This window comes from Ictalurus punctatus, chromosome 1, assembly GCF_001660625.3.
Source record: "Ictalurus punctatus breed USDA103 chromosome 1, Coco_2.0, whole genome shotgun sequence".
Taxonomy (NCBI): domain Eukaryota; kingdom Metazoa; phylum Chordata; class Actinopteri; order Siluriformes; family Ictaluridae; genus Ictalurus; species Ictalurus punctatus.
The window spans coordinates 5327068-5348839 of NC_030416.2; the positions used below are offsets into that span (position 1 = coordinate 5327068).

Genomic DNA, 21772 nt, shown 5'->3' on the forward strand with positions numbered 1-21772 from the left:
TAACAGTCCTAATGAATGCACACTGTAACGGATTAAAACTTATACACATCATTAAGTGTGAACAACCTAGTCGTTTTTCACTAACTTGTTACATTGATAGTTATGGCTACATTGCTTTGAATTAGCTAGCTAGCGACAATATATGTGGAGTGTTGTTAGCTAGATCAGTGGTTTTCAAAGTGGGGGCCGCCAGGGGGTGCCTGCGGGGCCTCAACAATTTGGTATGAAAAATAAATTCTCACTCTCCGACAGCCATACAAACACAATCAATTCCTAATGAAATTTAATGTAAAGATGTAAGATGTAATTATTAATACAAAAGGGGGATATATTCAGAAGTATGTATTTTTAATGTGTTTTAAAGACATCTTGCAAAAGGTGGGCCTCGGTCAAATGTTAGTGCCATTTGGGGGGCCTTGCCCTGGAAAAGTTTTGGAACCCCTGAGCTAGATTACACCATATTACCTGCCTCCTGAGTAAGTTTTATAGTTTTTACTGTCCCTTGCTTACCAGCAATGTAAAATAGTCTGTTGGGCAGCACTTTTCTTCATCTTCAAAGCTACCTGTTCTCTCCCTGTCAAACGGCAGTAATCAAGGATTGTGTTGGAGGAAATACTTTGATGTTACCAACTTGTACAATGGAGGGGGGCTTTTAGTGTTTTATCTGATTTATTATTAAATGAGCGGGGTGTAATTGCTAGTTCTGATTATTGGGGGGTTTACACCCCCTTCCCCCCAGGAAATTGCTCATTGTGTTAGCAAAGCTAAAAAGAGTTGTTTTGTTCAAGGAAGCAATAAAACTGACCTTCTTTGGGCTACTTGAGTATCTGGAGCATCAGCTTTTGTGATTCTTAGAATGTCCAGAAAGAAATAGCTTTTTCCAGAAACTTGTCAATCTTTTCTTGATTTAAGAAATGAAAGCTATTCCATGCAAGAAATTGCCAAGAAGTTGAATGTATCTTATAAAGGTGTGTACTACTCCCTTCACAGAACAGCGCAAACTAGCTCTAACCAGGATAGAAAAAGAGAAGTGGGGGGGCCCAGTGCACAACTGTGCAGGAAGAAAAATAGAAATAAAAATAGACACCTCACAGGTCCTCAGCTAGCAGCTTTATTAGATGTACATAAAACATGAGTCTCATCTTCAGCAGTGAAGAGGAAACATTGGGATGCTGGCCTTCTAGACAGGGCTTCAAAGAAAACTTCATATCTGTGCCAGTAAATGGAAATGGCTAAAATGGGCAAAAGAACACAGACATTGGAAAGAGGATGATTGGTAAAAGTTGGACAAATAAATCTAAATTTGAGGTGTCTGGATCACAGAGAAGATTTATAAAGTGTCTCAACAAGGTGACAGCTAGAAAGGTCTGCAAGGCTACAACAGCTGCAAATGAAGGATTTGTATGATGAAAGCAAAGTTTAAATCACTAAATTCTTATTTCAAAAGCCATTCATTCTAAGCATGGCAATTGATTATATGTTCTACTCATTTTGCAATTTATCTGATGAATGAAAAGATTTCATGGACAATTTCAATTCTCATAATGAATTGTTACAGAAATTAAAATAAAATCTAAGATAAAACAAAGGCAACATGAGTAAGAAATACAGTTTTTAAATGATAGTTATTTATTGAAGCTAAACATCGCAATACCAACTGGGCCTGTGTGAAAATGTATTTGCCCCTGTAGTTAGTAATTCCCCAAATCTATTTATGCTCTTTGCTCTTTTAATGTTCTTTTCTATGCTAACCAGGAAGAACATTAAGGCTTATCTAGACGCAACCGGGCCTGATTACTGCAAACTCTGTTCAATCATCTTCACTTAAATACCCAGTAACCCAGTAACACACTATGCCAATCTCCTATGGAAGAGGGTGATTGAAATACGCCAATTTGGGAAGGGTTACCAAGCTATTTCAAAGGCTCTGGGACTCCAAATAATCTCAGTGAGAGCCATTATCTCCAAATGGAAAAACTAGGCACAGTAATGAAACTTCCCAGAAGTGTCCGACCTTCCAAAATTCCTCCAAGACCACGGCAACTACTCATCCAGCAAATCACAAAAGAGCCAAGGACAACATCAAAGGACATACAGGCCTCTCTTGCATCAATAAAGGTCACTGTTCATGACTCCACTATCAGAAAGACACTGGGCAAAAATGACACCCATGGAAGTGTGGAGAGATGAAAACCACTGCTAACCAGGAAGAACATTAAGGCTTATCTAAATTTTGCCAAAACACACCAGGATGATCCTCAAACCTTTTGGGAGAATTTTCTGTGGATTGATGAGTGTAAAGTGGAAATGTTTGGAAGACAGGGGTCCCGTTATAATTGGGGTCAACCAAACACAGAATTCCACAAAAAGAACATCATACCTACGGTCAAGCATGATGGTGGAACTGTGATGGTGTGGGGCTGCTTTGCTGCTATAGGGCCTGGGCAACAATAATTGAGGGAAACATGAATTCTGTTCTCTACCAGAAAATCCTAAAGGGAATCTAAAGGAAAAAGTAAAAAAAATTAATAAATAAAAACTGTGTTGTGTTTACTCGGGTTGTCTTTGTTTTATGTTAAATTTCGATTGAAGATCTAAAACTTTGTTGCTTCAGTCCCAATTTTTTTGAGAGATTTTGCAGCCATCAAATTCAAAATTACCTTTTTTTTTTTTTTTTTTTTTTTTTTTTAACCATAAAATGGTAAATTTCCAATTTCCTCAAGTTAAACATTTTATGTTTTCTGTGTTCTACTGTGAATAACATATGGGTTTGTTATTCATTGTCATGCATTGTTTTTATTTACATTTTACTCAGTGTCCCAACTTTTTTGGAATTGGGGTTGTGCATGTATGTACATACAACCCCAATTCTAAAAAAGTTGGGAAATAGCTTTTTCCAGGAACTATATACAGTATCTCATAAAAGTGAGTACACCCCTCACATTTTTGTAAATATTTGATTATATATTTTCATCTGACAACACTGAAGAAATGAGACTTTGCTACAATGTAAAGTAGTGAGTGTACAGCTTGTGTAACAGTGTAAATTTGCTGTCCCCTCAAAATAACTCAACACACAGCCATTAATGTCTATACCGCTGGCAACAAAAGTGAGTACACCCCTAAGTGAAAATGTCCAAATTGGGTCCAATTAGCCAAATGCCAATTTAACTGTTAGCGTTACAAGGTCTCAGGTGTGAATGGGGAGCAGGTGTGTTAAATTTGGTGTCATCGCTCTCACACTCCCTCATACTGGTCACTGGAAGTTCAACATGGCACCTCATGGCAAAGATCTCTCTGAGGATCTGAAAAAAAGAATTGTTGCTCTACATAAAGAAGGCCTAGGCTAAAAGAAGATTTCCAAGACCCTGACACTGAGCTGCAGCATGGTGGCCAAGACCATACAGCGGTTTAACAGGACAGGTTCCACTCAGAGCAGGCCTCGCCATGGTCGACCAAAGAAGTTGAGTGCATGTGCTCAGCGTCATATCCAGAGGTTGTCTTTGGGAAATAGACGTATGAGTGCTGCCAGCATTGCTGAAGAGATTGAAGGGGTGGGGAGTCAGCCTGTCAGTGCTCAGACCATACCCCGCATGCTGCATCAAATTGGTCTGCAGGCTGTCGTCCCAGAAGGAAGTCTCTTCTAAAGATGATGCACAAGAAAGCCCGCAAACAGTTTGCTGAAGACAAGCAGACAAAGGACATGGATTACTGGAACCATGTCCTGTGGTCTGATGAGACCAAGATAAACTTATTTGGTTCAGATGGTGTCATGCATGTGCGGCGGCAACCACGTGAGGAGTACAAAGACGAGTGTTTCTTGCATGGTGGTGGGAGTGTCATGGTTTGGGGCTGTATAAGTGCTGCTGGCACTGGGGAGCTACAGTTCATTGAGGGAACCATGAATGCCAACATGTAATGTGACATACTGAAGCAGAGCATGATTCGGAGACTGGGCCGCAGTGCAGTATTCCAGCATGATAATGACCCCAAACACACTAAAGAAGCTAAGGGGGAAGGTGATGGACTGGCCAAGCATGTCTCCAGACCTAAACCCTATTGAGCATCTGTGGGGCATCCTCAAATGGAAGGTGGAGGAGCACAATGTCTCTAACATACACCAGGTCTGTGATGTTGTCATGGAGGAGTGGAAGACTCCAGTCTCAACCTGTGAAGCTCTGGTGAACTCCATGCCTAAGAGGGTTAAGGCAGTGCTGGAAAATAATAGTGGCCACACAAAATATTGACACTTTGGGCCCAATTTGGACATTTTCACTTAGGGGTGTACTCACTTTTGTTGCCAGCAGTTTAGACAGTAATGGCTGTGTGTTGAGTTATTTTGAGGGGACAGCAAATTTACACTGTTACACAAGCTGTACACTCACTATTTTACATTGTAGCAAAGTGTCATTTCTTCAGTGTTGTCACATGAAAAGATATAATCAAATATTTACAAATGTGAGGGGTGTACTCACTTTTGTGAGATACTGTGTGTGTATGTGTATATGTGTATATATATATATATATATATATATACATATATATATATATATATATATATATATATATATATATATATATATATATATATATATATATATAAAACGTCAAAAGCATTTTTAAGTAAATATATTTCCAATGAGATTATTCAAATGAAATTCTCAAGGAATCTGTACATATAAAGAATTCAAAATCAGTTCTCCAAGGCAAGGACCAGCTGAAATATGTAAGTAATTATACCCCTATATGTGCAAATTAATATCAGCTGAGCTCTTAGTGAACACACGCTTTTGACATTGACTGTGTTTACTTTGGACACATGCTTTTGTTATGGTTTAGGTTCCACCCCTGTATTGTTATTGGTTGTTTCCCATATGTGTGTAATCATTGTTTTCAGCTGTCCTGTATTTCACCCCTGATTATGTTTGTAATTTAAACCCCATGTGTCTCTTTGCACATCGCGTTGTATTGAGTGTATTCTCCTTACCAAGCAGTTGTTCCTTGTTTCTCATTTTGATTCATGTTTATTGTTTTTCTCACTCTGGATTCTAGCCTTGCCCAGTTTATGCCTGTTTGTATATTGCTTGACCCATTTCCTGTTTAGACCATGCTCTTTTATCAGGATTTGGATTTGTCTGCCTGTCTCTCTCAAATAAAAATCTTTAATCTGCACTTGCATCCATCCTATCCCCCATTACAAGGATTATGTGACAGTGTTCAATACTTTTTTCCTGTGTCATTCCACTTTATGATACATAACTTCATATAATGTGTGGATTTCTTGAGTCAATACCAAAGTCTGGTGAAAATTTCATGTGACTAGCTTCATTGGAAATATATTTACTAAAAAAATGTTGACACATCCAATACTTATTTACCCTACTGTATGTGTGTGTGTGTGTGTGTGTGTATATATATAATGAGAGTTTTGTGTGTTTTCTGATTCATATGAATATTTATTTCTCAGGCTGTATTGGTGTGATCTGACAGAGGAAAGCTGTAGAGTTCTGTCCTCAGTTCTCAGCTCAAACTTCTCTAGTCTGAGAGAACTGAACCTGAGTAATAACAAACTTCAGAATTCAGGAGTGAAGCTGCTCTCTGCTGGACTGGAGAATCCACTCTGTAAACTGGAAATACTGAGGTCAGATAATCTCTTTTACTTTTTGTTTATTTTAGTGTCACCTGAGTAGATAATAATGCTCAAATGTAAAACAACAATCCTGATGTACAGTATAACAAGAGGCAGAATATTATACATTTAACTATTTAAAGACTTTAATTTAAATTGTACTTTAAGAATAAGTTATACATTTCATGCAATACTAATATTGGGATAGATAATCTTTTTAAATGCATTCTGGATACAGTTGTCATGTCCACATGTACAACATCTTATAAAATGTATTGCAATTCCCATAATTCCCTTTCAGAGACCAGATCTCAGTCACTGGACTTCTGGCCAGGTACATCTAAAGCAGCTCAGGGTTAATTATTAGCATTTAAAATAAAATTTACTATCATACTTAAAAAAAAAAAAAAAAAAAAAAAAAAAAAGAACAATGTACAGTGAGGGGAAAAAAGTATTTGATCCCCTGCTGATTTTGTACGTTTGCCCACTGACGAAGAAATGATCATTCTAGAATTTTAATGGTAGATTTATTTGAACAGTGAGAGACAGAATAACAAAAAATAATAATAATAATCCAGAAAAACGCATGTCAAAAATGTTATAAATTGATTTGCATTTTAATGAGGGAAATAAGTATTTGACCCCTCTGCAAAACATGACTTAGTACTTGGTGGCAAAACCCTTGTTGGCAATCACAGAGGTCAGATGTTTCTTGTAGTTGGCCACCAGGTTTGCACACATCTCAGGAGGGATTTTGTCCCACTCCTCTTTGCAGATCTTCTCCAAGTCATTAAGATTTCGAGGCTGACGTTTGGCAACTTGAACCTTCAGCTCCCTCCACAGATTTTCTATGGGATTAAGGTCTGGAGACTGGCTAGGCCACTCCAGGACCTTAATGTGCTTCTTCTTGAGCCACTCCTTTGTTGACTTGGCCATGTGTTTTGGGTCATTGTCATGCTGGAATACCCATCCACGACCCATTTTCAATGCCTTGGCTGAGGGAAGGAGGTTCTCACCCAAGATTTGACGGTACATGGCCCCGTCCATCGTTCCTTTGATGCGGTGAAGTTGTCCTGTCCCCTTAGCAGAAAAACACCCCCAAAGCATAATGTTTCCACCTCCATGTTTGACGGTGGGGATGGTGTTCTTGGGGTCATAGGCAGCATTCCTCCTCCTCCAAACACGGCGAGTTGAGTTGATGGCAAAGAGCTCAATTTTGGTCTCATCTGACCACAACACTTTCACCCAGTTGTCCTCTGAATCATTCAGATGTTCATTGGCAAACTTCAGACGGGCATGTATATGTGCTTTCTTGAGCAGGGGGACCTTGCGGGTGCTGCAGGATTTCAGTCCTTCACGGCGTAGTGTGTTACCAATTGTTTTCTTGGTGACTATGGTCCCAGCTGCCTTGAGATCATTGACAAGATCCTCCCGTGTAGTTCTGGGCTGATTCCTCACTGTTCTCATGATCATTGCAACTCCACGAGGTGAGATCTTGCATGGAGCCCCAGGCCGAGGGAGATTGACAGTTCTTTTGTGTTTCTTCCATTTGCGAATAATCACACCGACTGTTGTCACCTTCTCACCAAGCTGCTTGGCAATGGTCTTGTAGCCCATTCCAGACTTGTGTAGGTCTACAGTCTTGTCCCTGACATCCTTGGAAAGCTCTTTGGTCTTGGTGGAGAGTTTGGAATCTGATTGATTGATTGCTTCTGTGGACAGGTGTCTTTTATACAGGTAACAAGCTGAGATTAGAAGCACCCCCTTTGAGTGTGCTCCTAATCTCAGTTCATTACCTGTATAAAAGACACCTGGGAGCCAGAAATCTTTCTGATTGAGAGGGGGTCAAATACTTATTTCCCTCATTAAAATGCAAATCAATTTATAACATTTTTGACATGCGTTTTTCTGGATTTTCTTGTTGTTATTCTGTCTCTCACTGTTCAAATAAATCTACCATTAAAATTATAGACTGATCATTTCTTTGTCAGTGGGCAAACGTACAAAATCAGCAGGGGATCAAATACTTTTTTCCCTCACTGTACAAAATGTTGCTATGCATTTAGCTTTTGAGAATTACTCTTGAAAATAGAAATTTACTTAATAGAGAAAAAATTATTATTTAAAAGCTAGGCATAAAACATGTTTTACAAGTTATCTGAGTAACTAAGCCTGGAGTCCGAGTTAATTCTAGGAGTGAAGCTTAATAAGAGTGGCATCACTGTACTATAATTCAGTTAATTATTGACCCGTTTCTGTAATAAAAGGAAACAGACATTTACAAAATATACGAAAGCACTATCACACCAGTGCTGCTTTTGACTAATGTTTATGAAATACAGTAATACTGTTAATAATAATAAACATTGTCATAATCTAAAACGTTAAATAGATGTTTCATAAGGTGAATTTTAACTGAAGTCAGAAAAAAATAGACCGCTTTTAATAAACTACAGTCTTAGATTTAATCCCACTTCCACCAAGTATTTCTAGTTATATCTTCTCCATATTTACTGAATGCTATTTTTTAAATTTAGCCTGTATAAGTAATGACACGTAACTGATTTATTTAAAAGGCAAACCTCTCTTAACCCAAATACATGCCCTAAACCTGAGATGGAAGAAAGAAAGGAGAGCATAAAGGGCAGATTTGGGAGGCTTAAATGTTTTATGGTTATCATGTGGGGTAACATTATTTTTCTGTCTCAGTGCTTCTTAAGTATAGCAAGGATTTCTAAAAATGTTTAGAACTTAAGACAATTTTACTAAAAGAGCTTTATATTTACATTACATTTATTCATTTAGCAGACACTTTTATCCAAAGAGAATTACAAATGAGCTTTATACATACCGGTCCTGGGGCCTCATTTATAAAAAAACTGAAAGTGTGCATATGCACAAAAAAACAGATTTATAAAACCTTGCATATGCCTGCCATTTCTACTTTATAAATCAGTCTTCTTGAAAATATGAAAAGGTGAAAGGGTCTGTTCTCGCTCTTGGTTACTACCCACAAATATCCATAAATAGTCAATGCAAATAAACTCATGCATATTTAAATGTGGGGTGTCCCATTCATTTTTGAGTTAGGTAGCATTGACAATGGCGAGAGAAAAAAAAAAGAGAAATGCTAGTTATTGTGAGTAGGAAGTTGTGTCAGAGATCAAGACAAAAGGACACAGCTACCGCTATTTAAAACATTCATCTGGTGGGTAGAGATATGAGTTGGTTAAACGAGTTGCAGTCTCCCACGTGAAGCAATCTTCCACCTGTCACATCCAGACAACGGCACCACCCTTTAAGCAGGCCAGTGTCGTGTGAACACAAGCAAGAGAGAGCATGTCTTTGTAGTGTCTCTCCTATGCTCTGTCGGTTTGGGAATAAAAATGAATTGTTCATTTATAGAATTTAATTGATGAAATTCTGACTAGGCGCCCCTGTAACAATGAGTGCAGTCATTTGCTCTGATTACATTTGGGAAATCGGACATTGCTGCAATTTGTGCTTTAATATTGGCATCTTCATTCCTCATGGACGTAAATTTGATGTACTGATATGTCAACTGAATTATGCCGGCCAATATGGCTGACATGATGGAGTTTAACAATTTGCTTTGATGTCCCTGATCCCTCTAAACCTGGGACAAAATCGCTCATAGTTCCATGAGAAAAGCTCTTAGAAAAGCGCATTCTTGCCTTATTTCTTTGGTTGGCATGGTCTTCGAATAATACCAAAAATACCCCATTGGATCATTGACAATGCATCATTCTCTAGCTTATTTATATAATTAGGTAGCCTATTAATAGATCTGTGAATTTGTGAAATCACTTTGTAGCTGTTTGCAGCCTGTAATTACCCACAATTAATTAACCAAACCATAATGCTTTACTGTTTAATTCTGAGAGGGGATTAAACAAACTGCACATAGTTAATTGTAACAATAAATATAAATACATAGAAAGAGTTTCATTAACCAGTTTACACAAATAAATACATATAAATAAATAAACAAATAAACTCATAAAAATGCACTTATGCTTTAATGCTTCTCATCTAGTAACCTGTATGCAGTTATTATTGAGCTGCATAATTTGAGAACCACGATTTCTACGTTTAGATGTAATTCTCTACATAGGGAACAATTCCCATTGTTTCTAAAAAAAAAATAATAATAATAAATAAAAAAAAGCTCTAAGCTTGGGTCAAAGCTTTTGTAAATATATGCTCAATTTCCAGCCAAGTATTTCTTTATAAAGCCTGGTTTCTGCCTGGGAGGCTGCAACATCTTCAGATGTCAGCATTCTGATATATCATCATTTCTCTCCCAGGCTGTGGAGGTGTAATCTCACAGAGGAAAGCTGTAGAGCTCTGTCCTCAGCTCTCAGCTCAAACTCCTCCAGTCTGAGAGAACTGGACCTGAGTGACAATGAACTGCAGGATTCCGGAGTGAAGCTGCTCTCTGCTGGATTGGAGAATCCACACTGTAAATTGGAGATACTGGGGTCAGATCATCACTTTCAGCTTTAGATAATTTAATTGTTTATTTTCAGTCATAAATTGAATGACACTTGCATAATGTACAGAAACATATCACAGCATTTAATAACTCACCAGAAACATTATACAAAATAAAAGTCTATTAATCTACTTAAATCCAATACATAAAGTACATATCAGTAGTGATTTTGCCATGGACAGAGGAGGACTAATTGGCTGAAACGGTTCATTCTGTGATCAGTCATTCAAGCAGGTCTTTTTGATGTTTTTGTCTCGTCTATAGGAAATGAGTTATAGGTTCCATAAAAAGGGAAGACGTCTCAGGACTGGTTGTTGATTGATTAAACAATTAATAGCTGTAAATGTCTACTCTTTGTTTGACACATGGGTTTTGCCTGTGAAGACTGCATTTGTTGTTAAAAAGGTTAAACCAACATAAACTAAACATAAACTAGTCACAGCACAGTCAGGTCTCCTTTGCCCTTTCTTGCTTCCCTGATGAGTTGTGTGACCACAATTTGCCAATGTAGCTATTATTCAGTAGAAAGTCAGAGAGTCACTTTGCAATGATGCTGAAAAATATATTTTTTTCTACAACATGAATATGATCTTAAATTGGTTGATTTTCACTGACTTCTCCTCATTTGGTATCAAAAGACCTTCAGCATGCCTTGGCAATTTTTCCTCTTCTCCAGACCACCTTCAAAAGCCTCCAAAGCCTGTGGCACAGCTTTAGGGAACTTTGCTGGGGCCTTGTGCAGATCTTGCACTTTCCCTCTTAATTACCTCTTCCATTTGTCTCAGCCAGGGCTCCTTGAAGTTGAAGGAGGTTTCGATGTTGGTTTCGGTGGTATCATCATCATGTCACCTGGACCTAGGTGCTGGTCTCCCCCAGGGTCATTGTAAGTGCACTCAAGGTAGTTGTTGATGTCTATTGGGTAGGTCAAGTGGCCAGACCACTTCTGGCCAAGCACCTGCTTGGTCAATTGACATCTCTCTCTGCATCCGACTGTGCACATCTGCTCTACGCAGTCCGGAGCTTCTCCCTGAGGATTGCCTTTTTTGCCGTTTTTTTTTTTATACACTTCAGTTACTTACTGAGTTCTGTGTGTATGCTGAACATGCTGGCCTGGGCAGCTCTGACCCAAAACACTCTGCTACATTGTTGACAATGATGATTCTCATTGTTTCTAGTCGTTGGTCTACATCCACCCTTGCAGTACCATCCAGGTCCTGATCAACATTTTCATCAAACCATTCTGTCCTCTTGCAGGGGCAACAAAGGAGATTTACATGTAGCCTGTACTGTCTGCCAAAAAAAAGTTAGAGTTAAATTACACAAACAGCATGAAATGAAAGTGAGATATTTGATCATTTGATTCTCTGAAATAGTGAATTCTACCAAGATTGATGAACAGTAAAGACACTTTGCTAAAGCAGTTGCCTGTGACACACACATGTACACATTCAGATTTCAGTGTTCTAATATACAGTGCAATTTCTCTTACAGCCTGCATCAGTGTAAACTCCCTGCAGAAAGCTGTAGAGTTCTGTCTGCTGTTCTCAGCTCAAACACCTCCAGTCTGAGAGAATTAGACTTGGGTTATAATAACCTGCAGGATTCAGGTGTGAAGCTGCTCTCTGCTGGACTGGAGAATCCACACTGTAAACTGGAGACACTGAGGTCAGATAATCACTTTCATATTGTGGATACAGCATTTCTGTAATATGATTGTTTTATTTTCATAAAATATTGTCTGACCTGGAGGACAATTTTAATAAAGCAGCACTAACTGCTATAGTTATCCAATCACTGTGCAGCATTCTGCATTTTCTTTCTTCTTTCTTGTTTAAATCTTGTTATCGAGGAGTGTTGAATGCAGTCAATATTAACAGACCAAATGCAGTCCCCCTAGATTCTTGATTAAGATAAACAAATATGATATGATTAAAGACACCAAAAAAGCACATTTTTAAAAATGGCAGCTGACCCCATACACAACCAGTCATGCCAGGACTTCATCAAACCAATGAGGTAAAAGTACTGTGCATCAGGTCAACTTAAGGTATATTGGAGAAGGGGATGCCAAATCTTGTGAAACTGACCAAGTCTGTCTGACAAAGAAAACTTTGTTCTCTCCAAATGCAGTGGTTTCACCATTTTCCTATAAGCCTTTTTACAGAGAGGACTCCTGTTTCTACCAAGCCACTAAAATAAATTTTGTATCTATAATAAGGGCATATGACAGCAGTTGGCACTGATGGTTGTGAAGCATGTACAACTTATCAAAGACCCTAAGCACAATAGTTCTTCTGGTTGCAATATTATGTGTGGTATATCTGATATAGTTTGAAATACATTAGTCTAAAATTGAGTCAGATTAGGACAAAGGTAATAACTATGGAAAAGGAAGGATTCCTGATTATGGCGTTTGTCACATATCAGGGGCACAATTGGAAAAAAATTACGTAGATTAGTTTTTGCATAGTAAAATCTTTAAATGCTTTTAAATTGAAATTAGCCAGTATCTGGAGATAGCTGAACATTTGTGTATGTTCCCTAGTGCTTCCTCCCAAAAGCTCATACTTGATCACAGACCCCAGCTCTTTTCCCCAGAGTGCATTTATTCAATTCAATTAAATTTTATGTTTATACTGTAGTGCTTTTAACAATGGACATCATCATAAAGCAGCTTTACAGATATCTGGATATCGATCTAATTAGCAGCCAGAGGTAATGGTGGTGAGGAAAAACTCCCTGAGACGAAATGAGGAAGAAACCTTGAGAGGAACCAGACTCAAAAGGGAACCCATCCTCATCTGGCAGACACTGGATAGTATGATTATAATTAAATAGATCCCTTCTATACAGTGGCAGAAATAAGGATTGAATGCATCAACTTTTTTTCAGTAAATATATTTACAATGAAGCTATTCTCATGAAAATTTCAGCAGACTTTGGTATTAACTCAAGAAATCCACACATATAAAAAAAATCCAAACAAAAGTCCATAAATTAAGTTATGTGTAATAAAGAGGAATGACACAGGAAACAAGTATTGAACATGCTCAGTGAAATTTATTTAATGCTTATTGGAGAAGCCTTGTTTGTAATGACAGATTCAAGATGCTTCCTGTATGAAGAAATTAATCTGCCGCAGTATTCAGGTGTGATTTTGGCCCATTCTTCTAAACATATTGCCTTTAAATCTTGTTCAGTTGGATTCAAGTCAGGTGATTGACTGGGCCATTCTAACACCTTGATTATTTTTTTCTCTGAAAATAAATTGAGAGTTTCCTTTGCTGTATGCTTTGGATCGTTGTCCTGCTGGAAGGTCCACCTACGTCTCATCTTCATCATCCTGGTGGATGGCAGCAGATTCTTCTCAAGAATCTCCCGGTAAAGGGCTCCATTCATTGTTCCTTCAATTATGAAGTCTGCCAGTACCATGCGATGAAAAACAGCCCCACACCATGATGCTTCCACCTCCAAACTTCACTGTTGATATAGTGTTTTTAGAATGATGTGCAGTGTCATTTCTTCTCCAAACATGGTGTGTACTATAACAGACAAAAAGTTCAATTTTGCTCTCACCTGAACAGACTCTCTCTCCCAGCTCTCATCTCTCCCAGTATTTAATAGACTTGTCCAAATGAGTTGAAGCAAACTTTAAACAAGCTTCGACATGCCTTTTCTTTAGTAATGGAGTCTTGCATAGAGGCCATGGTTTTGGAGTGCATTGCGTATTGTTTTCTCTGTGACGGTGGCACCTGCTGCCTCCAAGTGTTTCTGGAGCTCTTTCTGAGTGGTCCTTGGCTCTTGGTCTACTCTTCTGACTATACTTCTGACTCCCTGGTCAGAAATCTTGCGAGGAGCTCATGTGCGTGACCGGTTAATGACAGAGTGATGTTGCTTCCACTTGCGGATAATGGTCTTACTGGAGGATTCATAAGTTTTGAAATATGCCTGTATCCGAGTCCCTCAATATGTTTTGCAACAGCAAGGTTGTGAAGGTCTCAGGAGAGCTCTTTGCTTTTACCCATCATGAGATGTTTCTTGTGTGACACCTTGATAATGAAAAGCCTTTTTATAAACCATCAATTTACAAACCCAGCTGATATTAATTTATACAAATAGGAGGTATAATTACTTCCTAACTTCTTATGGACTTCAGCTGGTTCCTTGCTTTACCTCGCCTTGGAGAACTGCTTTTTTAGTCTTTATTGGTCACATATACATATGCACAGTGGAATTATCTTCTTCACATACCCCAGCATGTCAGGAAGTGCATACCCCAGTATGCACTTCCTGACATGCTGGGGTATGCGAAGAAGATAATTTCACCATGCATATGTATGCAGGTCAGAGATGATACATGCGCCCCTGGAGCAGAGAGGGTTAAGGGCCTCGCTCAAGGGCCCAACAGTGGCAGCTTGGCAGTGCTGGGGCTTGAACCCATGACCTTCTAATCAGTAACCCAGAGCCTTAACCACCAAGCCACCACTGCCCCTTTTTCTTAGCATGTTCAATACTTTTTCCCTGTGTCATTCCACTTTATTACAAATAACTTTATTTATGGACTTTAATGTTGTGCATTCATTATATTTGCATATTTCTTGAGTTAATACTGATGTCTGGTGAAAATTTAATGTAATAACCTCATTGGAAATATATTTACTGAAAAAAATGTTGATGCATTTAATGTTAATTTCAGCCACTATAAATTTGCTAATACTACGTGGCCAAATAGTGCAGTTGTGTAACCAGGAAAATTAATTACAGTTTTTACAAGAAGTCTGTTTTGTTGAACTTCTTCACTGTTCAGTGATGGAGACTTGAGTGCAAAATTGTTTGTGGCAATTGTAGTCCTAGCCATCATAGCATGACTTTTCATATGAACTGAGGTCAGATCTTTAATCCATCTTTGTGGTTTTTAAATGGTACCATGCTTGGTAATCTCAATGATCTTTAGGCTGCACCATGTGGGGCCATACTCAGCAGCAGCATGTGACTTCCAATTGATGAGGACTCCAACAAAAGTAGGGCATCAGGGTGGATCAGGCAGTTCCGGAGAGCAGAAAGGGTCAGGATCACTGGCATCTCAGGAGTATCATATGTAGTTTGACAGGGGGAGAGAGAGGGAAAAATAGGGAGAGATTATTAGGTATACTTATTGTAATGGTTAAGGACAATGTACTTTGCGTGAGTTCAAGCAGGGACTCTTGGCAAGACTAGCTATGACAGCATAACTAAAAAGGAGAACCAGAAGGTAACACAGACATGATGGTTCCCTAAGGCAGCCAACCACTCCACCATTAACAAACCTGGGTGAACATGTGAGGGGAGGGGGTGACAGCATTCAAACATCCCAGTTCACCACAACACTCTATGCCTGTAAGCCTCTAGATCTTTAGATCTTGACTAAACAAATATGTTTTCGGCCTGGACTTAAACACTGAGACTGTGTGAGTCCAGGAAGGCTGCTCCATAACTGTGGGGCTTTGTAATAGAAAGTTCTGCCCCCTGCTGTAGCCTTCACTATTCAAGCTACCAAAAAATAGCCTGTACCTTTTGAGCAAAGAAGGTGTGGTGGATCATAAAAGACTAAAATTTCACTCAGGTACTGTGGCGCGAGACCATGCAGTGCTTCATAGGTCAATAGTAGCATTTTTATAATCAATGTGAAATTTTACTGGGAACCAAGTGTTGGATCAGTGTGGATAAGATAGGGGTGATGTGGTCATATTTTCTGGTTCTAGTAAGGATTCTTGCAGGTGAGCTGCATTCTGGACTAACTGGAGCTTGTTTGTGCTCCTACTGGAACATCCAGACAGTAAGGCATTACAATGATCCAACCTAGAGGTGACAAAAGCATCAACTAATTTTTCTGCATCATGAAGTGGCATGATATTTCTTATCTTAGCAATATTTATGAGATGAAAGAAGGCTATTCTAGTAATATTATCTATATGAGCATCAAATGAAAGACTGGAGTCAATAATCACACGAAGGTCTTTTACTGCTGCAAATGATGAAACAGAAAGCCCAGCCAGAGTTACTGTGTGAATAGAAAGATTACTTCTAGCTGCATGTGGTCCTAGTAGAAGTAAAAAATAAATAAATAAATAAATAAATAAATAAATAAATAAATAAATAAATAAATTAATTATTCTTACAAAGGTTATGGACTGTGGAGCATAATTTTGTGTGTGTGTGTGTGTGTGTGTGTGTGTGTGTGTGTGTGTGTGTGTGTGTGTGTGTGTGTGTGTGTGTGTGTGTGTGTGTGTGTGTGTGTGTGTGTGTGTGTTACTCCTCTCTGCAGGCTGGAGTGGTGCAGTATAAAAGATAAAGGCTGTGCTGCTCTGGTTTCAGCTCTGAGGTCAAACCCCTCATCACACCTGAGAGAAATTATTCTGTATGGTAATGAACCAGGAGAATCAGGAGTGAAGCTGCTTTCTGATCTACGAAAGGATCCACACTAGAAACTGGAGTGAGTTGCTGACTTTACTGTGTGTTTATAGACACTTGATGTGTGTAACTTGTAATTCAAACTAGCTTTATTCATTTAGCACTTTTAACAATAGACACTGTCACAAAGCAGGTTTATAGAAATCTTAAATTTATGAGCAATCCAGAGGTGAGGGTGGCAAGGCAAAATTCCTTAAGGTGACAAGAAGAATAAACCTTGAGAGGAGCCAAATTCAAAAGTGAACCCATCCTCTCTTGGGTGACACCGGATAGTGCAATTATAAGTCATTACTCTTCCATAACTGTACACTATAGAGTCAAGTAGTGCTAAGTGTGTTAAAAGGAACCAAAGTTTGAGCATCATTAGAGTTTTAACTTTAAGCCATTTGTATCAAACTGAAGTTATGAACTGTTCAGTTATATAGACTTGAGTGTAAACTGTTCTTAGCATTTGCAGTCTTTAGGCTATCCAATTAAGAACATCTACAGCCAGCTTTAAGGCTGACCCTAGTCTTCTGGTGAAATATTCGCACAGTCATGAATAAAAGAAAATACACGCACCTTTAAGTCTATATTTTTATTTATCAGGCTTAAAATAGCAATTGTGTGGTCCTCAGTAACTTCTATACACTAACAAATAACTTCAGACGACAACAAAAATACATAACAGATTTCAATATGTAGTTCTTATTTTTCCCACCTGGTTTCTGAATGTTGGTTTGCCTACAATTCAGTAACATATAGAACCACCTTTAGCAAATAAACAATAGCTTGAATTAAACTTTTCTGTATGGGTTTATCAGTCTCTCGCATTGTTTTGGAGAAATTCTGGCCCACTCTTCTTTACAACATTGCTCCAGTTCATTGACGTTTGAGGGCATTTGTTTATGCTGAGCTCTTAAAATCCCACCAAAGCATCTCCAGGTCTGGACTTTGACTTGGCCATTCCAACAACTTGATTTTTTTTTACTCTTTTGCCATTCAGATGTTGATTTTCTGGTGTGTTTAGGATCATTGTCCTGTTGCTTGACCCAGTTTTGGCCCAGCTTAAGCTGTTGGACAGATGGTCTCCCATTTTTCTCAAGAATATTAAGCTATAAAGTAGAGTTCATCATTGTTTCATTGACTGCAAGTTTCCCAGGTCCTGTGGCTGCAAAACAAGCGCAAATCATCACCCCTCCACCACCATGCTTCACAGTTGGTATGAGGTGTTTTTGGCGATACCCTGTATTTGGTTTCTGCCAAACATGGCGCTGTGCATGATGACCAATCATCTCCACCTTGGTCTCATCAGTCCAAAGGATATTGTTCCAGAACATTTGTGGTTTGTTTAAATGTAATTTCGCAAACGGAAGTCATGCTCCATGTTTGTGGCTTTTCCCCCAGCCACCTTTCGATGAAAGCTATACTTATTCAGTCTTTTTCTGATTGTGCTGTCATGAACATAAACATTTACTGTGCTTACACATGCCTGTAGGTCACATGATGTAGCTCCTTGGGTTTTTCTTTATATCTCTGAGCATTACATGGTCTGATCTTGGACTGAATTTGCTGGGAAGCCTTCTTCTGGGAAGATTGGAAACTGTCTTAAATTCGCTTCTTTGTAAAAAAAAAAAAAAAAAAAAAAAACATTCTCACTGTAGAATGGTTAATTTCAACTTGTTTGGTGGTGGATTTATAATCCAGTTGTCACGGATTTTACATAATGAAGGTTAGGACAGATGCAGGTGCAGTTAAAGATTTTATTTGGCAGGCAAACAAATCCAAATCTGTAATCAAAAGCATGGTCCAAAAACAGTCAAAAGGTCAGGCGATCTGCTGGCCATGAACTAGGCAAGGCAAAACACAAAACTAGATGCAAGATCATGAAACGAAACATGAACAAAGGCTTGGCACGGTGAATACACTCAAAGTATAAAGTGACACGAGGGGTTTAAATGACAAACGTAATCATTGGTGAAACACAAGACAGCTGAAAACAATGATGTCACACATACGGGAAACAACCAATGACAGTACAAGGGCGGAGACAGAACATAAACCATAACAAAAGCACGTGTCCAAAATAAACAAAGTCAATATCACTGAAGATCCAGAGGCGTGTCTTCGCTAAGAGCTGGCTCAAGTTACCCTGGGTTCCACTGTGACCTCATGGACTATTACGCGTCTTGCTCTTGGAGTGATTGTTCTTGAGCTTCACTCCTGGGGAGCACAACAATGGCCTTGAATTTCCTCCATTTGTACACATTCTCTCTGACAGTAGATTGGTGGAGTCCAAACTCTTTACAGATGGTTTTGAAACCTTTTCCAGCCTGATGAGCATCAACAACACTTTTTGTGAAGCCTCAGAAATCTCCTTTGTTTGTGCCATGATACACTTCCACAAACGTGTTGTGAGGATCAGACTCTGATATATGTCCTTGTTCTTTAAATAAAATAGGGCGCTCACTCACACCTGTTCGTTATCCCAATGATTGAAAACACCTGACTATAATTTCACCTTCAAATTAACTGCTCATCCTAGAGGTTCATACTTTTTCCACTTACAGATATGTAATATTGGATCATTTTCCTCAATAAATAAATGACAGAGTAAAACCCCAATTGCAAAAAATATGGAAAGTATGGAAAATGCAAAAAAAAAAAAAAAAAAACAACCCCAAAAGAACAAACAAATAGAGTCATTCGAAAATTCAATTCACTCTGTACTATATTGAAAACACATTATTAACCAATTATTTGATGTATTACTTTGTGAATTTACTTTATGTTTGAAAATATACACTCATTTCAAATCTGATGACTGCAACACACTCCAAAAACGTTGGGACATTCAACTATTTACCACTGTGTAACATCACCCTTTCTTTTATAACACGTATTAAGCATTTGGGCACTGAATACACCAGCTGGTTAAGTGGAATTTTCCCCCATTCATTCATTATACATTTCTTCAGCTGCGTAACTGTATGGAGCCTTTGTTGCCTTATTTTGTGCTTCATTATGTGCCACACATTCTCAATTGGAGTCAGGACTGCAGGCAGGTCATGCTAGTACCCGCACGCTCTGCTTATGCAACCATGCGCTTGTAATCTCGGCAGAATGTGGTCTGGCGTTGTCCTGCTCTAGATGGCAGCATATGTCGCTCCAAAATGTGCATATATGTTTCTACATTAAGGGTGCCCTCACAGATTATCCATGCCATGGACGCTGACACACCCCCATTCCATGACAGATGCTTTTTTGGAATGTGTTGCATGCATCAATTTCAAAATAAACATTTATTTTCAAAAAACTATGCAGTTGATTAGGTAAAACATCAAATGCCTGTTTTTTGTTTAAATCCAAGTCAAAGTATATTTACAAATCACTCTTCTTTGTTTTTATTAGTATTTTCCATACTGTCCCAACATTTTTGGAATTGGGGTTGTATAATATTTTCTCATTTGTTTAATTTGGTTCTCTTTGCCTACTTTTAGAAATGCAGATGATTTCTATGCAGAAATGTAAAAACAATTCTAAAGGTTTCACAGAATTTCAAGTACCACTGTAGAATTGAAGGAGAGTTACTTTCTTTTTCCCATAACTGTATAAACGGTAGTTTAGAGATTTCTGTTTATTTCATAGATTAATATGTGCTTTCCATGATAATATTGTACGGTGGACTTTTTAAACATTCAGAACAGATTTAAGATTCTATAATCACATGGTGTTTACCTAGATTTTTCTTGTGAGGAGTCTGATGACTGATTCTTATAAAAATATAATCAAAACTGATTATTCTGCCCTTTTCTCTTTCTTGACAGGTTCTTGTGATACTCTGAGTCTCACAGACATTGGATGATGAGGATAAACTCTTATAGTATAATGTGTTCTGAAGAACAGCTGTGAGAGTATGAGGGGAAATAATTAATTTCTTACTTTGCAATAGCTCTGTTCAATTTCATCAGTGAATAATGCTGCTTGTGGTCATGTCATGGAGATTAGCACAGAACATTCTTTCCTCTTACACTGACACAAACATGTTATTGTCTTCAGGAATGTCTGCATATCTGCTAAGACCTTGAAACCACCAAACTGCCTCGAACCTCCTAAAACTCCCTTTTCGATACTTGCAGATATCCAGCGCTCTCATCTTCTATCCTTCTATCCTGTATTCATTCTTCCATAATAAACCTTTTTCACCTGAGAGGACGAGTCTACTGGTGTTGTCTAAATTTCTACTACAGGAGCTTAAACTCTGACATCTTATTTTTCTCATTTAGTTTTCTCATTTCAATGATTTCGCTTAAAGTTAATATTTTGCTTTTATAATGTTTTGTTCTGGTTATTCCGATGGTGTACAATGTTAGACCTTTAATATGTCTCTGATTGTTTTTTAAACACGAACCAGCTGAGATAAATAAATATGAGTTTACATATTAATGATCTGCTATAATATAGCTGTATTCAAAAGGCCCTGGTGTTCTTGGATGTTATGATATTTCTGACCAATCAGAGTGCTCAATGCCTTACATGCCTGAGTTGGAAATGGTATGTGAGCCTTGAGCAGATGCAATGTGGCATATGAGAGTGAACAGTTTTCTGGCTTCACTCTAGTGTAGCCAGTTAATTGACTGTAAATTGGCGGTTATTTGAGTTTACATTTGGGGTATTGTGTGCATACCCCACAATGATGTGATGTAGATGTAGAGTAGAGTAAGTGGACTTTCTTTCTATTCTTAATAAAGACCGGCTGTTTGATCTATAACGTCATAGTATTAACCTAGGGACATTCTGCCTTTATTAATATTCATATACAGAACATTTGATTGTTTTCAGATTATGCTTGGCTGTAACTTTGTATCTGTATTGCACACTATTGTTATTGTTTTTAGGCAATCCAATGTTGAAGTTAATCATATCATTTCACAATGATCAGCTATTTGCCAAAGGTGGTATTCACATGCTAGTGAGTAGAGAATAATGACTCAACATTGCCCTAGAAATGCTTTATTAATGACTTTATTCATTTGTCAAAGACTACTGTTCATTTATTTGTTTGGGTATTTATGTATAACATTGTATAACATTCACATAAGTATTTGACAAAGTTTAACTGTCTGTTAAATTGTTTCAGAACCACACATGTATGCCCAAGAACATTAGATTTAGTAACCTCACTGAGAATTGAGAAC

The 21772-nt window shown here is 38.2% G+C and overlaps 1 pseudogene; it reads left to right on the top strand.

The window, feature by feature from the left end:
• Positions 1-16619, top strand: part of LOC108264971 (uncharacterized) — a 45891-nt pseudogene extending 29272 nt beyond the window's left edge.
• The last annotated feature ends 5153 nt before the right edge of the window (positions 16620-21772 follow it).